This window comes from Lepisosteus oculatus, chromosome 14 (assembly GCF_040954835.1).
Source record: "Lepisosteus oculatus isolate fLepOcu1 chromosome 14, fLepOcu1.hap2, whole genome shotgun sequence".
NCBI classification, from domain to species: domain Eukaryota; kingdom Metazoa; phylum Chordata; class Actinopteri; order Semionotiformes; family Lepisosteidae; genus Lepisosteus; species Lepisosteus oculatus.
In genome coordinates, this window is record NC_090709.1 from 50,857,775 (window position 1) to 50,875,126 (window position 17,352).

The 17,352-nt window shown below is 53.8% G+C and overlaps 1 long non-coding RNA gene and 3 other non-coding genes across 4 annotated transcripts; 2 read left to right on the forward strand and 2 right to left on the reverse strand.

The window, feature by feature from the left end:
- Nucleotides 1-322: 322 nt before the first annotated feature.
- Nucleotides 323-395, reverse strand: trnav-aac (transfer RNA valine (anticodon AAC)). The gene has a single exon. It is a non-coding gene; the product is annotated as a tRNA-Val (tRNA).
- A 109-nt stretch (nt 396-504) lies between these two features.
- Nucleotides 505-577, reverse strand: trnaf-gaa (transfer RNA phenylalanine (anticodon GAA)). The gene has a single exon. It is a non-coding gene; the product is annotated as a tRNA-Phe (tRNA).
- A 1,024-nt stretch (nt 578-1,601) lies between these two features.
- On the forward strand, nt 1,602-1,673 carry trnad-guc (transfer RNA aspartic acid (anticodon GUC)). Its single transcript has one exon. It is a non-coding gene; the product is annotated as a tRNA-Asp (tRNA).
- Nucleotides 1,674-16,134: 14,461 nt separating this feature from the next.
- Nucleotides 16,135-17,352, forward strand: LOC138243114 (uncharacterized). The gene is made up of 3 exons (XR_011191976.1): nt 16,135-16,218; nt 16,487-16,650; nt 16,779-17,352. It is a non-coding gene; the product is annotated as an uncharacterized lncRNA (long non-coding RNA).

A 17,352-nucleotide genomic window follows, 5' to 3' on the forward strand; every position in this document is an offset into this window, starting at 1 on the left:
TTGTTTACACCGAGAGTGGGCGGAGAATGGAACAATGCGCCCAGCCCTGTTGCTGGAGCCGATTCTTGATGAGCTCTTGGGCTCACTAAGAGGCCCCCGCTGGATGCTAATCTTTCTGTTGTTCTTGCAGGTCCTGCGCTGCTTTTGAGCCGACAGAGCTCGTCCTGGTCTGTCGGCACAGCCCAATTGCAAATGATCGGCTCCGCGTACAGAAGGAACGTGCGTTTGGTACAAGAGTGCACGAAGGCACCGGAAATACATTGGGAACAAATGAGCGGTCGCTCAAGACCTCTGTGAAGTACAGGAGCGTGCAAAACGAGGCTGTTTCCGCCCGGTATCGAACCGGGGACCTTTCGCGTGTTAGGCGAACGTGATAGCCGCTACACTACGGAAACCTGTAGGGACTGCTGCTGGTGTCTCGCTTGCGTTTCGGGCTGAGAAAGGGACGCGTCACTTTAGGCAGGTGGCGCTGGAGAGAGGAACAAAGGGCGCGATGAAACAAAATGCCGAAACCCGGGATCGAACCAGGGACCTTTAGATCTTCAGTCTAACGCTCTCCCAACTGAGCTATTTCGGCAGTGCGCAAAGCCCACAGCCACCTGCTCCAGCCTTCCTGTGTTGTGGCATGAGCGCACCAAGAGTAGCGGGAGAGTGTTGCAGGAACGTCACTCAGAAGGAAAGCCACCCAGCTGCGCCCTCTGAGCTCTGTCCAGCGCATCTTCCTCGCATGGACTCCTGCCTGCGACGGGCAGGAAACAATTAGCAAGAACAGAACGACACGCCATGGGTGTCTCATGACCGCACCTTAGGTTGTGACACGTGCAGGTGTGAGGGGTTGCCGGGCTACTTTGGAGCAGAGCTTGGGCGGAGGGGGGGCGGGAAAGCAGACAAAGAGGTGACACCTCAAGGTCTGCACGATCACAGCTCTCCGCCGCCCCAGGCTTCCGCTCGATAAGCTACTGGACACACCCGCCCCTCCTCACACAGACCGTGGAAAAGCCCCCGAGTGGGAGGGCTCGCTCTTCCTCCCAGGAGCTCTTGGACACGACGCCCAGACAGGGCGCGGGGAGCCGCCGCCTGCAAACACGGCTCCAGGCAGGACTCCACTCCGCAGGAGCCGCAGAGCAGAGGAGATGAGGGCAGCTTAGCTCCTGTGCAGAGACCTGAGCTGTTGTTGCTGTGGATGCTGTCTTTTCTGCACTCGGGGTAGGAGTGAATGTTGAGTTGCACTTAGAAATGAAGCAGAGCACTTCAACGGCACGGGTGTGTGTGTGTGTGCGCCCTGGTGATTCTGGGAGACAGATCGAACCTGGGCTAAAAGAGAGGGGGCTTAGCCCTCTTCCATTTGCTAGTTCAAAGTTGTACAACCCCTTTGTATCTGCTAGGCGGCGCAGTCGTCGTGCACAAAGAACACTTTGAAAAGCGTCAAAGGCAAGTCATTCCGAGTTGGTCGTTTGTGTTTTCCGTTCAGACGCGAAATGCTGACATGATCTCTCGGCTCCTCGGTTGTCATTTCTGCTCCGTAAAGGGATCACAGCACGCGTCGGCTTCCAGCATGCTGGGTCGGGACACGATGCCGGGGGTTGGAGAGAGCGATGTCTTCCTCGTTAGTATAGTGGCAAGTATCCCCGCCTGTCACGCGGGAGACCGGGGTTCGATTCCCCGACGGGGAGTAGCTTTTCTTTCACCTCCTTAGAGAAATGACTGCCTTTCACTTCTCTGTTTTCTTTCACAGCGTCGTGCACCTTTTCATTGCTCTCGCTTTCAGAGCCTCCGCACGGCAGTCGACTCGACATCAGGAAGCACATTGAAGTGAAAGCAGGAAGCGCTGCGACATGCACTGTGCAGATCCCGCCACACTAAGAGGTGAGTGGGTCTGTTCGATGCACAAAGAACGCTTTGCGAAGCGTCAAAGGCAAGTCATTCCGAGTTGGTCGTTTGTGTTTTCCATTCAGACGCGAAATGCTGAAATGATCTCTCGGCTCCTCGGTTTTCATTTCTGCTCCGTAAAGGAATCACAGCACGCGTCGGCTTCCAGCACGGTGGGTCGGGACACGATGCCGGGGGTCGGAGAGAGCGATGTCTTCCTCGTTAGTATAGGACCTGTCACCTGTCCCCACCTGTCACGCGGGAGACTGGGGTGCATCAGGACGCGCCTTGAAGTGAAAGCAGGATGCGCTGTGACATGCACTGTGCAGATCCCGCCACACTAAGAGGTGGGTCCAGTGGGTCTGTTCGATCACAGCGCTAGGCGAATCCCCAATCCCCTTTTGTGCCTGGCGACAAAAGATGTCTGTTTCCACCCGGGGACCTTTCGCGTGTGAGGTGAACGTGATAACCACTACACTACGGAAACGGTGGTAAGACGTGCCCAGCAGCCCAGTGCTGAGCTTCGCCAATGCGATTCAGCTGCTTCCAGTGCCTTTATTGGAGTGCGCTGATGGACCGTGCTCTCTCTCCAGAGACCAGCACGCCTGTCATGGACGGAACAGGAAAGGCGGCGCCACATTCTACAGCCCTCTCCACGCAATCGACGAAATCGGGCTACTGAAGTGGAGAAAAGCGCCTCTCCAGAAAGTGCAAATATCATCTTGGAGACTATAAATCCTATTGCCGAAGGTCAGCCCTCTCTACCAGAGTAACCCTCCCACAGCGATGATCAGCTCGTCTCACACGCGAGAAGTTTCGGTTGGAAACAAGCGCCCCCTCTTCTCGCACGTTTTGGACGTTCGAGTAGTTTTAATGCGGCTCTTTCATACACGGTGCTGATCTTTTGGAAAGCAGGAGGCAAAACCGAGTCGAACCGCCTGGGTGAAAACCAGGAACCCTAACCGCTAGACTATATGGCAGCGAACAACCATGCTGTTCCCGGCATCATGCAAGCAAACTACATAAATATGAGAAAACACGCAAGAGAGTTGTCACTCAGAGTGTCGAAGGGTCGATGTATACTGGGGCTCAGTTGAAATGCAACGTCAGGACTTTTCCGAATTATGTCACACGAAGAGAGCACAGCCCTTTCCGCCCTGCCGCGTGTGTCTCGGTAACTCGCTGTGATCGTATAGTGGTCAGTACTTTGCGTTGTGGCCACAACAACCCCGGTTCGAATCCGGGTCACGGCAGAATAGGGGCGTCTGCTTTTACTACTCGCACGAATGAAGGCAAAAAAAAGCCAATCGACGTGAACGAACGGCGCTTTACAGAGGAGTACTGCCTGACTGGATCGTTGATGAACGACAGAGGCCACTCCGACCTCTTCTCGGTTTTCTTCAATGACTTACTAAGGATCTTCTTCACATTCGCCCATGCAGGGGAAGCCAGTTACACCAAAGCAAACGCAGGAAAGTGCATTTCAAGCAGAGACCAGGAGGGACTTGTTTACACCGAGAGTGGGCGGAGAATGGAACAATGCGCCCAGCCCTGTTGCTGGAGCCGATTCTTGATGAGCTCTTGGGCTCACTAAGAGGCCCCCGCTGGATACTAATCTTTCTGTTGTTCTTGCAGGTCCTGCGCTGCTTTTGAGCCGACAGAGCTCGTCCTGGTCTGTCTGCACAGCTCAATTGCAAATGATCGGCTCCGCGTACAGAAGGAACGTGCGTTTGGTACAAGAGTGCATGAAGGCACCGGAAATACATTGGGAACAAATGACCGGTCGCTCAATACCTCTGTGATGTACGGGAGCGTGCAAAACGAGGCTGCTCCCGTCCGGTTTCGAACCGGGGATTTTTCGCGTGTGAGGCAAACATGATAACCGCTGCACTACGGAAACGGTGAGAAAAGGGACCCCCCGGCAGTGAGTATTGAACCTTATTGCATTACTGCTCCCAACCAGTTGATATCAATTTAATTCCTAAGGGTTATGTACTTGTTTTGAGTATCTCATGTAGAAGTTGTAAACAAGTTCAATTACGAAACGGTCTAAATGAATGATATACGAAACTTATGTCCTCTTGATATGTGTAACTCTTTGTAACTGAATGAATTTATATCTTTTGTATTCTGTTAAGCCTTACGATAAGATCTGTTAGGTTTGCATGCATATTCTATATATTAACAAATGTATCCTCGTGTATTAGTACCTGTGTGTGCGTTGTTTGAGTTATGTCGCATGGTTGGATTCTAAGACCATTAAAATAATCAATTTTGTGATTTACTGCCACAAAAATAATTGTCCCAGTAAATGCCCAAACCCCTACAGAACTGGTGCCTCGTGAGAGAACACTACAACAGTGTGTGATATCCTGTCCCAGCCTGAGGAGCAGACAGCGAGCCTGTCTCTTAATAATGCTAATAATACAGTGTGTGATTCCCTGCCCCAGCCAGAGGAACAGACAGTGAGCCTGTCTCTCAATAATAATACAGTGTGTGATCTCCTGTCCCAGCCTGGGAAACAGTGAGTCAGCCTCTCAATAATTATAATACAGTGTGATCTACTGTCCCAGCCAGAGGAACACACAGTGAGCCTGTATCTAAATAATAATAATACAGTGCGTGATCTCCTGTACTAGCCTGAGGAACAGACAGCGAGCCTGTCTCTCAATAATAATAATACAGTGTGTGATTCCCTGCCCCAGCCAGAGGAACAGACAGTGAGCATGTCCCTCAGTTATAATAGAACAGTGTGTGTTCTCCAGTCCCAGCAGGAGGAACAGACAGTGAGTCTGTATCTCAATACTAATAATACAGTGTGTGATCTCCTGTCCAAGCCTGGGGAACACTGAGGCTGTCTCTCAATACTCATAATACAGTGTGTGATATCCTGCCCCAGCCTGAGGAACAGACAGTGAGCCTGTCTCTCAATAATAATAATACAGTGTGTGATTTCCTGTCCCAGCCTGGGGAACAGTGAACCAGATACTCAATAATAATAATACAGTGTGTGATCTCCTGTCTCAGCCTGGGGAACACTGAGCCTGTCTCTCAATACTAATTATACAGTGTGTCATTTCCTGCCCCAGTCAGAGGAACAGACAGTGAGCCCGTCTCTCAATAATAATAAAACAGTGTGTGATCTCCTGTCCCAGCCTGAGGAACAGACAGGAGTGAGCCAGTCTCTCAATAATAATAAAGCAGATTATGATCTGCTGTCCCAGCCTAAGGAACAGTCAGGAAAGAGCAGGTCTCTCTATAATAATAATACAGTTTGTGATCTCCTGTCCCAGCCTGAGGAACAGACAGTGAGCCTGTCTCTCAATAATAATAATAGAGTGTGTGATTTACTGTCCCAGCCTGAGGAACAGACTGTGAGCCTGTCTCTCAATAATAAAAATACAATGTGTTATCTCCTTTCCCGGCCTGGGGAACACTGAGGCTTTCTCTCAATACTAATAATACAGTGTGTGATATCCTACCCTAGCCTGAGGAACAGACAGTGAGCCTGTCTCTCAATAATAATAATAGAGTGTGTGATTTACTGTCCCAGCCTGAGGAACAGACTGTGAGCCTGTCTCTCAATAATAATAATAGAGTGTGTGATCTCCTGTCCCAGCCTGAGGAACAGACTGTGAGCCTGTCTCTCAATAATAATAATACAGTGTGGGATCTCCTGTCCCAGCCTGGGGAACAGTGTGCCAGACTCTCAATAATATTAATAATAATAATACAATGTGATCTACTGTCCCAGATTGAGGAACAGACAGTGAGCCTGTCTCAATAATTATACAGTGTGTGACCATCTGTCCCAGACCGAGGAAAAGACAGTGAGTCTGTCTCTAAATAATAATAATACAGTGTGGGATCTCCTGTCCCAGCCTGGGGAACAGTGAGCCAGACTCTCAATAATAATAATACAGTGTTATCTCCTGTCCCAGCCTGGGGAACAGACAGTGAGCCTGTCTCTCAATAATAATAATACAGTGTGTGATCTCCTGTCCCAGACTGAGGAACAGACAGTGAGACTGTCTCTCAATAATTATAATAATACTGTGTGAGCTCCTGACCCAGCCTGGGGAACATACAGTGAGCCTGTCTCTCTATAATAATAATTCAGTGTGGGATCTCCTGTCCAACTCTGAGGAACAGACAGTGAGCCTGTCTCTAAATAATAATAATACAGTGTATGATCTCCTGTCCCAGCCTGAGGAACAGCGAGCCTGTCAATCAATAATAATACAGTATGTGATGTCCTGTCTGAGCTTGAGCAACAGAGAGTAAGCCTGTCTCTCAATAATAATAATACAGTGTGGGATCTCCTGTCCCAGCCTGGGGAACAGTGAGCCAGACTCTCAATAATATTAATAATAATAATACAGTGTGATCTACTGTCCCAGCCTGAGGTACAGTGAGCCTGTCTCTCAATAATAATATAGTGTGTGACCACCTTCTATGGTCTGTTTCAAATCCGCCCGCGATGAGACACCGAGGAGAAATGAAGAGCCCCAGTCGCGCTAGAAAATCACCCGGGAAAGAGACTTTCAATGTAGGAAAAAAAAGTCGTTAGTAACAGACATAATATGTTTGTTTTGTTTTTTTAATCGCTGCGATGTGTGACTAAGCTCATACGACTAAGAGTTGCCCCCTTTGTCTAGATCTGGTAACCTGCTCGTCGCTGGTGGGCCAGATCGTGTCCCCCGTCACTACACTGGGGCATTAAGACCCACACAGAGCGCAGGGTGAGTGCCCCCTGCTGGCCCCACTGAGAGGTTGTATCCCACCTCCTCCGCTCTCTGCGAAAAGCAGTATCTTCAGGCCCTGACATCCCACCCCTGCCACTCTCTGCGTAAATAAGTATCGTCAGGCCCTGACATCCCACCCCCGCCACTGTCTACGTAAAGTAGTATCGTCAGGGCCTGACATCCCACCCCCGCCACTCTCTGTGTAAAGTAGTGTCATATGGCCCTGACACCAATCTCTCCACTCTCTGCATAAAGCAGTGTCTTATGGCCCTGAAACCCTCCCCTCCACTCTCTACATAAAGCAGTGTTGTCAAGCCCTGACATCCCTCCCCCACCACTCTCTGCGTAAAGCACTGCCGTATAACCCTGACACCCACCCCTCCACACTCTGCGTTAAGCTGTGTTGTCAGGCCCTGATATCCCACCCCCGCCACTCTCTGTGTAAAGCAGTGTCATATGGCCCTGACATTCCACCCCCACCACTCTCTGTGTAAAGCACTGCTGTATGGCCCTGACATCACACCCCCACCACTCTCTGCGGAAAGCACTGTCATATAGCCCTGACACCCACCCCTCCATTTTTTGCATAAAGCAGTGTCGTCAAGCCCTGCCACTCTCTGCGTAAAGAAGTGTCGTATGGCCCTGAAATCCCACCCCCACCACTAACTGTGTAAAGTAGTATCGTCAGGCCCTGACATCCCACCCCTGCCACTCCCTGCGTAAAGAAGTGTCGTATGGCCCTGACATCCCACCCCCACCACTCTCTGCCGAAAGCACTGTCGTATAGCCCTGACATCCCACCCCTCCACTCTCTGCATAAAGCAGTGTCGTCAAGCCCTGACATCCCACCCCCACCACTCTCTGTGTAAAGCAGTGTCATATGGCCCTGACATCCTAGCCCCGCCACTCTCTGTGTAAAGCAGTGTCATATGGCCCTGACATCCCACCCCCACCACTCTCTGTGTAAAGCACTGTTGTATGGCCCTGACATCACACCCCCACCACTCTCTGCGGAAAGCACTGTCGTATAGCCTTGACACCCACCTCTCCACTCTCTGTGTAAAGCAGTGTCATCTAGCCCTGACATCCCACCCCCTCCACTCTCTGAATAAAGGAGTGTCGTATGGCCCTGACACCCACCCCTCCATTCTCTGCATAAAGCAGTGTCGTCAGGCCCTGACATCCCACCCCTCCACTCTCTGCGTAATACGGTATCGTCAGGCCTTGACATCCAACCCCCGCCACTCTCTGCGTAAAGCAGACACGTTACAGACATTTACAACAAAGACATATTATAAAATATTGACATATACTGTAGGCGGCTGGAGCATTATTGGGAGACAGACTCACTGTTCCTCAGGCTGTGACAGGAGATCACATACTGGGCTGCCAGATCAACTGAGTTCACTCCTCCCTCTCCCAGTAGGATTGGGACCCGTTGTGATTCTGGCAGGTGTGGGAACTCTGGGATTAGATTTCTGAATTTCGGGAAGAATGTTTCTCTAATCCCAGAGTATCTGTCACAGTGCAGTAGGAAGTGCACCTCTGTCTCTATTTCTCCCCGCTGGCAGTGGGAGCACAGCCTGTCCTCTCTGGGCAGCCAGGTCTGCCTGTGTCGCCCAGTTTCTATGGCCAGGTTGTGGTCACTGAGCCTGTACTTCGTCAGGGTCTGTTTCTGTTTGTTATTTTTTATTTTGGTCAAATATTCAGCTAGTGTGTATTGTCTGTTTAAGGTTCTGTAGCATTCCAGTTTATGTTGTGTTTGTGTGTGTGTGTCCCAGTGTGTGAGATATTGCTGTTTGATCTGTGCTGTGATGTGGTTGAGTCTGGGTTGTGGTGCTCTAGCAGTGCTGTCCTGAGGCTGGTTAGTGTCGGTGTCACTCACTGCGAGTGTGATCTCAGCAGAGTCTCTGTACTCTTGGGACACTTGACTCACCTGTCTCTCTCTTTCTCTCCCTGTGCTGTCCCTCTCCTGCCCCCTCTCTCCCTCCTCGGACTCCAGCTGGAGGAGGTCCAATCACCACCTCCTGTGAGACAGAAGAAAAATAAGGTGGGTAATGCTCTGATCCTCTCTTTACTCCTGTCCAGTGTCCAGTCAGTGTCCAGTCAGTGTCTCTGTATGAACCCCTCTCTCTCTCAGTGCAGTGTTCATGTACTGGAGTGTCCAGTCAGTGTGTGTGTATGAACCCCTCTCTCTCTCAGTGCAGTGTTCATGTACTGGAGTGTCCAGTCAGTGTGTCTGTATGAACCCCTCTCTCTCTCAGTGCAGTGTTCATGTACTGGAGTGTCCAGTCAGTGTGTGTGTATGAACCCCTCTCTCTCTCAGTGCAGTGTTCATGTCCTGGAGTGTCTAGTCAGTGTGTTTGTATGAACCCCTCTCTCTCTCAGTGCAGTGTTCATGTCCTGGAGTGTCCAGTCCGACTCTTAACGTGACTCTCCTGTCTCTGCTTCAGAAGCGCTGGTGCGTCTTTTTAAACTCCCTGAGCTGCGTGTCGGTGGAGAGAGATGATCAGGACGAGCCGATGGAGGCGGCGGAGACCGTGGGTCAGGAGAGGAAGAGCGAGGGAGAGGAGGAGGAGGCTGCCGGGAAGGACAAGAAGAGGAAGAGGAGGGGCAGGTGAGCAGACAGGAGGGCGCCGCCCGGTCGTGTCTGTTATTCAAGGAGGAGTCTCCTCTTGCTGTTTGATGTCATGGTGACGTCTGTGTCTGTGTCCCTCACACCTGCAATAACAATATTCTTTCCAGGTTCCTTTTCCTGTGCCTGCTAAGATCCGGACTGGACTGGACTGGACTGGAGCTGAGGGACACCAGTCTGGACTGAAGCTGAGGGACCCCAAACTGTGCTGGACCGAAGCTGAGGGACCCCAGACTGTGCTGGACCGAAGCTGAGGGACCCCAGACTGTGCTGGACTGAAGCTGAGGGACCCCAAACTGTGCTGGACCGAAGCTGAGGGACCCCAGACTGTGCTGGACCGAAGCTGAGGGACCCCAGACTGTGCTGGACTGAAGCTGAGGGACACCAGACTGGACTGGACTGAAGCTGAGGGACCCCAGACCCCAGTCTGGACTGAAGCTAAGGGACCCCAGACTGGACTGTGGAGAACTTTCACATTATCTCCACCTGAGTCCTCAGACCGTCTGCATGACCTTGTATTATTAAGTATTATTTTAAGGTCCTGTGATGATCGTAAGGTGGGGGGGGGGAGTGGGGTCACTAAATAAACCCTTGACATTAATCTGTATTGTAATTTTTGTTCTTTTGTTAAACATCAATAAAATGTTTAACAAAAAATCTATTTAGCTTTTGATTTTTTCCCTCCCCCCCCCCCCCCCGGAACAACGAACAGAGTCTGTCCTTCTCTTTCATCCCGGAGAGTTTGTGGTTGACGGATTGAGGCCGAGAGCCCTCGTCGTCGGCGTGCCACCAGTTGGCGGGGATATAGCAGGGGGGGCATCGTGTCCAATACTCCTTGAAACGAGACAGATTTCAAGCCACCTCCGTCTGAAGAGAAGGAAGTCGACCACGAAGTCCAGGGTGTCCTAGGAAGATCTTTAGCCCTCGTTTGCCCAGCAGCCATCTCACCCTGCAGCTCCCAGCTGGCAGCCCCCTCCCCACTGGAGCCCAGCAGGTGGGAGCCTGGTCAGTACCTGGAGGGGAGACTCCTGGGAAAAACTGAGGTTGCTGCTGTGAGAGGTGTTAGTAGGGCCAGCAGGGGGCGCTCACCCTGTGGTCTGTGTGAGTCCTGATGCCCCAGTATAGTGACGGGGGACACTGGACTGTAAACAGGCGCTGTCCTTCGGATGAGACGTCAACAGACGTTAATGAGACTCATTAACAATCCCGAGGTGTCTCTGGAGAAGAGTAGGGGTGTTACCCCAGTGTCCTGGCCTGATTCCCCCCCTGGTCTTGACCCATCATGGCCTCCTAATCACCCCCCTCTCTGAACTGGCTCCATCCCTCTGCTCTCCTCCCCACTGAGAGCTGCTGTGTGCTGAGCGGACTGGAGCATCATCCAGGGGGGGCTGGAGGGGATCCCCCTGACCTGGGAAGAGCTCTGAGGGGAGGGTCCAGACTTATTAATTATTATTATTATTCGTGCTGCACTGGGCTTCAGTCCTGGTAGTGAGAGGGGGACTCTGTGATCAGGACAGATACTTATGACTGTATAATAACACACGATAGAAATGGAAAACAGGGTAGCGCTGTAGTCCCTTCGAAACGTTTTGAACTGCCAGAAGAAGTTTTCACAACCCGGACTCGTGAAGGTACAGGTCTTCTCCCATCGTCCAGAGCAAGGTGTATCGTGTCCTGGTGATTTTAATGTCGCGTTTCTGCTTTATTAGAGAGAGGCACTGAACTTTGGGGAACGTGACATCCACCCAGTATTACTAGTAGGTTGATAAATATAAATGTTTTTTTTCCCCCCGTATTATACCTCGCGAAATATAATATGTGTGTGTGTCCTGTGATGGACTGGTGTCCTGTCCAGGGTGTGTGAGTGTGTGTGTCTGTGTGTCCTGTGATGGACAGATGGTACCCAGCCTGGACACCCATGAGACACTGGCTGTGGTGGACTGGTATCCTGTGAAGGACTGGTGTCCTGTCCAGGGTGTGTGTGTGTCCTGTGATGGACTGGTGGATCACAATATTAATTCTCCTCCTTGATTCCCTCCTTCATCGCCAGAGTGAAAGCGGGACACGGCAGTAAAAGCTCAGCCCTGGGGGTGGTGGTCCTCTCGGCCACACGGGGGCGCTGTGGCCCCACGGGGGGGTTATGTTCACGTCCCGCTGGGAATCGCACCGACGAGTTCGTGAACGTCCCAGACACCAAGAAAACGAGAGAGAGAAAAAAGGTCGTTTTCGGGGTTCAAGAAGCAACCCCGAGATTCAGGGAGTTTCCCCGCTGAGCTTACTCTGCCGAAAACACGCAGGTTTTATTTTTTTCCCGTGTCCCCCCCCACACAGGCCGTTTCTGTAGCGTGAAGTTGTGTTTTTTTGCGCAACGGTCGGTGAGGGGCGAAATTTTATTTATTTTTTTCCCACGGTCTGAAACAGAAACGGCCGGGTGGTGTTGTAGAGAGGTCGACGTGCCTGGGTTTCCTCGTCTGCGAAGCCCGTTTTTTTTTTTGGGGGGGGGGTCGTGAGGTCCCACGCAGCGCTCGGAAAAGAAAATGGCGTTTCTTTTCCCCGCAGGACGGGGGGGGGGACCTGTGTTTTTTGGACGTGGCGTGGCCCGAAATTTACGCCCTTGGGCGCTAGAGGGGGGTGGAGGTTGGTCTTTCTTTGATTTGGGGGTCGGGGGGTGGGGTGCTAATTTCACTGAACCAAACCCCACGGAAACCCGTGTTGGACGTGGGGGTGCTGAATGCGCCCTCGACGTGATTTTGTCTTTAAATTCAAGTGCAGCTTTTGTAACCCTTGGGCCGGAAACACCTGGACCCGTTTCCCCTGCCTGTCCGAGGTGGCGACTACCGGGGTCGTACAGGGACACCCGGCTGGCCGCCGAGAGTTGGAAGAATAAAATGTCCACCCAAAAAAAAACAGCAACCGTGAAAAATGTCGGCCATTTTTGTTTTGCGGCCGAGCCGTGAGCGCGTCGGGGGCGACGTCACGGTGGCGTCACAATGAGCCGCCTGACGTCACAGAGCGGCGGATTCTAGCGGGGGGCGGCGCCGGAGCCCCGTGAGCTCAGAGGAGTGAAGAGAGAGGAGGAGGAAAGCGCTATATAGTCTTTTCTAAATACGTGTTTCTTCCAATAAAGTTACTTCGACTTAGATCGTTAGTTTCAGCTTCAGAATCGCTCTTCAGAATCCCCGTGAAATCGGTAAGTCAGTCAAAAGCGCCGCTGGCGAGAAATAACAAAATAAGTGGAGAAATAAGTTGTTTTTTTTACCGTTACTCCACTCTTATGGGTGTGAAAGTGCTGTAAAAAGATATTGAGAGGAGGTGCACCTCTACACAGAGAGTGGTGGGGGTGGGGAACAAGCTGCCCAGCCCTGTGGTTGAAGCCGATACCCTGGCTTCTCTCCAGACACAGCTGAGTGAGCTCCTCCAGTCAGGACAGGAGGCTCTTCTGTACACCGAGGGTGGCGGGGGTGTGGAACAAAGCTGATACCCTGGCTCCTGTCCAGACAGAGCTGGGTGAGCTCCTCCAGTCAGGACAGGAGGCTCTTCTGTACACAGAGGGTGGTGGGGGTGTGGAACAAAGCTGATACCCTGGCTTCTCTCAGGACACAGCTGGGTGAGGTCCTCCAGTCAGGACAGGAGGCTCTTCTGTACACAGAGGGGGGCGGGGGTGGGGAACAAGCCGCCCAGCTGTGTGGCTCCGCCCCCTCCCCTCCCCTCTGTGACTCTGCTTGTCTCGGCAGGACGATGGACCGACAGAGATGCCGCACGGCCGTGCGCGGTCGCAGCAGGACCCAGGCCCGGCGAGGCGTCGTAAGTCCACCCCTCCCGCCCGCCGTCCACAGGGTCGCAGGTCCATTATAGCCTTCTGAGAGCACAGATTGCCTCTGAACGTCCCAGACTCTCACTGGACACACTGTAGAGACTACCCAAGGCCCCTAGTCTCGACACGACTGGGCTGGGCTATTTGGTCAGAGCTGTCTCGGAGATGGGCTGTTTGGCGTCTTCACAGGTCACACCGGTCAGGCCGAACCCGGACTGGCAGCGGGAGAGGTCCCGGCCCAAGTCCCGGTGCTTTTCCGTAAGTCTGACCCGGTCGCCTTCCGCGAGACTGGACCGGCGGCCCTGTGGTGGGCCCGGTGCCCCACATCTACCCTACAGCTCCCCACTCTGACCCCTAAACTCCCGATACCCTACAGCTCCCCACACTGACCCCTAAACTCCCGATACCCTACAGCTCCCCACACTGACCCCTAAACTCCCGATACCCTACAGCTCCCCACACTGACCCCTAAACTCCCGATACCCTACAGCTCCCCACACTGACCGCTAAACTCCCGATACCCTACAGCTCCCCACACTGACCCCTAAACTCCCGATACCCTACAGCTCCCCACACTGACCCCTAAACTCCCGAAACCCTACAGCTCCGCACACTGACCCCCACAGTCCTGATGGCCGAGAGGTCTCTGCTTGCTGTAGTGATTGAGTGAGCTCTGTGGACCTGACCTTTGTCTTGTGTCCTCGTTTCCAGCGTCTCCTAGTGGTCCGGCATTTCACACGACCTGAAGGTGAGATCTGGGGAGGAGACAGAGCACCCCCTAACACCCCTGAGCTGGGTTACAGGGTAAGACAGCTTCTTACTGTTGGACACACCTGTCCACACTCTTACTGGACACACTGGACACACTCACCTGTCCACACTCACCTGTCCAGACTCTTACTGGACACACTCTCACTGGACACACTGTACACACTCACCTGTCCACACTCACTGGACACACTGTACACACTCACCTGTCCACACTCTCACTGGACACACTGTACACACTCACCTGTCCACACTCTCACTGGACACACTGTACACACTCACCTGTCCACACTCTCACTGGACACACTGTCCACACTCACCTGTCCAGGCGTAGTCTCTGCTCCTCATCCCCCCTGCGTTGTGTCTCCCCCTCTCCCCGCTGGACAGAATCCTGTGGTGTCTTCATGTCTCCCCGAGCTCGTCCAGAAGCTGGAGAGGGCGGCCGAGCTGCAGCTGGAGCTCCCGGGGTCACCCGGCTCATCCCGCTCGGGCTTGCCCGACTCCTTCCGCTCAGTGTCCCCCCCCTCCTCGCCCGAGAGCCCCCTCCGCTCCCCGCCCCCGGCCCCCCCCTCCGGCCCCCTCAGGCCCCTGCCCACCCCGCCCCGCCGCCCCCCCTTCATCCCCGCCATGCCCCTCGAGCCCCCCCTGCTGCCCGGGGCGGTGCCCCTGCCCCTGCCCCCACCCGTCCTGCCCCCCATCGCCCGCCCGGCCCCGCCAGGCCCCGCCTGGGGCTCCCCGGTGCGGAGGGCAAGGAGAGAGGCGGAGATGTCTGACGAGGCAAGTGGGGCAGAGTCTGTCCGTCTGTCCGTCTGTCCGTCTGTCCGTCTGTCCGTCCATCTGTCCGTCTGTCCATCTATCCTTCAGTCCATCTGTCCCTCTGTCCGTCTGTCCTTTTCTCTATCCTGTCCTTCTGTCTTTCTGTCCTTTTCTGTGTCCATCTGTCTTTCTGTCCTTTTCTGTCTTTCTATCCATCACTCTATCTATCCTTTTCTCTGTCCATCTGTCCTTCTGTCCATCTGTCTTTCTGTCCTTTTCTCTGTCTTTCTGTCCATCTGTACTTCTCTCCTTCTGTCTTTCTGTCCTTCTGTCTGAGTCTCTCTTTTTCTCTGTGTCTGTCCCTCTCTCCCTGTCTCTCTCCCTGTGTCTTTCCATGTCTCCCTGCTCTCTGTCTGTCCTGCGTTGTCCCAGCTGGGTCTGTCTCCCTGTGTCTCTCCGTGTGTCTCCCTGCTCTCTGTCCTGCGTTGGCCCAGCTGGGTCTCTCTCCCTGTGTCTCTCCGTGTGTCTCCCTGCCTGTCTCTCTGTCTGTCCTGCGTTGTCCCAGCTAGGTCTCCCTCCCTCCTCTCTCTCTCCGTGTGTCTCCCTGCTCTCTGTCTGTCCTGCATTGTCCCAGCTAGGTCTCCCCCCCTCCTCTCTCTCTCCGTGTGTCTCCCTGCTCTCTGTCTGTCCTGCGTTGTCCCAGCTGGGTCTCTCTTCCTGTGTCTCTCCGTGTGTCTCCCTGCTCTCTGTCTGTCCTGCGTTGTCCCAGCTAGGTCTCCCCCCCGCCTCTCTCTCTCTGTGTGTCTCCCTGCTCTCTGTCTGTCCTGCGTTGTCCCAGCTGGGTCTCTCTCCCTGTGTCTCTCCGTGTGTCTCCCTGCTCTCTGTCTGTCCTGCGTTGTCCCAGCTGGGTCTCCCTCCCTCCTCTCTCTCTCCGTGTGTCTCCCTGCTCTCTGTCTGTCCTGCGTTGTCCCAGCTGGGTCTCTCTCCCTGTATCTCTTCGTGTGTCTCCCTGTCTGTCCTCTCTGTCTGTCCTGCGTTGTCCCAGCTGGGCCTGTCTCCTCTGCTCTCTGACTTCAGCTCTGTTCGCCGATGTCCTGCCAGCCCGTCTCTCTCTCAGCCTGTCTCTTGACTTGCAGGAGGAAGAGGAGGTGGAGACAGCTCTTCCGGCAGGAGAGAGGAAGGAGGTCAGTGCTGGTCCCACCCTGCCTCCTGTCCTGTCTGTGGTGGAGTTTCGCCGTCTTGTCTGTCCCTGGGTCTCAGTGTCTCTCTCTCTTTCAGCCCTGTCTGTCAGTGTCTCTCTCGGCCTGCTGTCTGCCTGTCCCTGCCTCTCTGTCTCTCTCTCTTTCAGCCCTGTTTGTCAGTGTCTCTCTCCTCCTCCTCTCTGTCCTCAGTGTGTCTCTCTCCTCCTCTCTGTCCTGTGGTGTCCAGTGGGTCAGTATTAGTGGGCTACACCCAGGCTCACTCACTGCGAGTGTGGTCTCAGCAGAGTCTCTGTGCTCTTGGGACACTTGACTCACCTGTCTCTCTCTTTCTCTCCCTGTGCTGTCCCTCTCCTGCCCCCTCTCTCCCTCTTTGGACTCCAGCTGGAGGAGGTCCAATCACCACCTCCTCTGAGACAGCAGAAAAAGAAGGTGGGTAATGCTCTGATCCTCTCTTTACTCCTGTCTAGTGTCCAGTCAGTGTGTCTGTATGAACCCCTCTCTCTCTTAGTGTAGTGTTCATGTCCTGGAGTGTCCAGTCAGTGTGTGTGTATGAACCCCTCTCTCTCTCAGTGCAGTGTTCATGTCCTGGAGTGTCCAGTCAGTGTGTCTGTATGAACCCCTCTCTCTCTCAGTGCAGTGTTCATGTCCTGGAGTGTCCAGTCCGACTCTTAACGTGACTCTCCTGTCTCTGCTTCAGAAGCGCCGATGCGTCTTTTTGATGTCCCTGAGCTGCGTGTCGGTGGAGACAGAAGATCAGGACGAGCCGATGGAGGTGGCGGAGACCGTTGCTCAGGAGAGGAAGAGCGAGGGAGAAGAGGAGCAGGCTGCCGGGAAGGACAAGAAGAGGAAGAGGAGGGGCAGGTGAGCAGACAGGGGGGTGCCGCCCGGTCATGTCTGTGATTCAAGGAGGAGTCTCCTCTTGCTGTTTGATGTCATGGTGACGTCTGTGTCTATGTCCCTCACACCTGCAATAACAATATACTTTCCAGGTTACTTTCCTGGTTCTGTGCCTGCTAAGATCTGGACTGGACTGGACTGGACTGGACTGGACTGGAGCTGAGGGACACCAGACGACTGGACTGGAGCCTAGGGACACCAGACTGGACTGGACCGGAGCTGAGGGACACCAGACTGTGCTGGACCGAAGCTGAGGGACCCCAGTCTGGACTGAAGCTGAGGGACCCCAGACTGCTGGGCCGAAGCTGAGGGACCCCAGTCTGTGCTGGACTGAAGCTGAGAGACCCCAGACTGTGCTGGTCTGAAGCTGAGGGACCCCACACTGGACTGCACTGGAGCTGAGGGACACCAGACTGGACTGGACTGGAGCTGAGGGGCCCCAGACTGGACTAGACTGGAGCTGAGAGGCCCCAGACTGGACTGGACCAAAGCTGAGGGACCTCAGGCTATGCTGTACCGAAGCTGAGGGACCCCAGACTGTGCTGGACCGAAGCTGAGGGACCCCAGACTGGACCGAAGCTGAGGGACCCCAGTCTGTGCTGGACCGAAGCTGAGGGACCCCAGACTGTGCTGGACCGATGCTGAGGGACCCCAGTCTGGACTGAA